The sequence below is a fragment of the Fonticula alba genome (assembly GCF_000388065.1).
Source record: "Fonticula alba strain ATCC 38817 unplaced genomic scaffold supercont2.20, whole genome shotgun sequence".
In the NCBI taxonomy this organism is placed as follows: Eukaryota; order Rotosphaerida; family Fonticulaceae; genus Fonticula; species Fonticula alba.
In genome coordinates, this window is record NW_009242990.1 from 1 (window position 1) to 570 (window position 570).

At 63.7% G+C, this 570-nt stretch overlaps 1 non-coding gene across 1 annotated transcript; it reads left to right on the forward strand.

Moving 5' to 3' along the window:
• Nucleotides 1-310: 310 nt before the first annotated feature.
• Nucleotides 311-382, forward strand: H696_06140. The gene has a single exon. It is a non-coding gene; the product is annotated as a tRNA-Pro (tRNA).
• The last annotated feature ends 188 nt before the right edge of the window (nt 383-570 follow it).

The window sequence follows — 570 nt, forward strand, 5'->3', positions numbered from 1 at the left end:
GCGTTCCTGCGCGCTTGCCGGGGCGGGGGCAACAGGGGGGGGGGGGGGCCTTCTCAAACAGTGTCAGCCCCCCCCTGGGGCAGGCCGCGACACGCGGACCATCCCGCCTCACACATGCAAAATGTCCAGACCCCAGTCAGGGGCTGTTTCTCCTGCCGCCGCGGGATGGCTCTCCTCATCCCGCATCCGGCCCATATGCCAGCACACCAGGGGGGGGGGGGGGCGACCTGAGGGTGGAACACACCTGCGCGCGGAGGAAGTTTCAAAAAAAAAGAATAAAAAGCCTCGGACGGGAGGGAAGGACATTGGTGGGAGATTAGTCTAGTGGTATGATTCTCGCTTAGGGTGCGAGAGGTCCCGGGTTCGATTCCCGGATCTCCCCTTTTGTTTTCCACCGTGCGACGAGGGCCATTTCCCTTTGACTGCCCCCCCCCCCCCGTCCGGGCACCCTGCTGCGCTTTTGAGGAGAGCATGTTGCTGTCCCAGTCCTTTGGTGGCTGCCCAAGGCGGGGGTGAACAGTGAACAGGGCAGGGGTGGTGGTGGGCCGGAATGGTGACTCATGCGTTTGG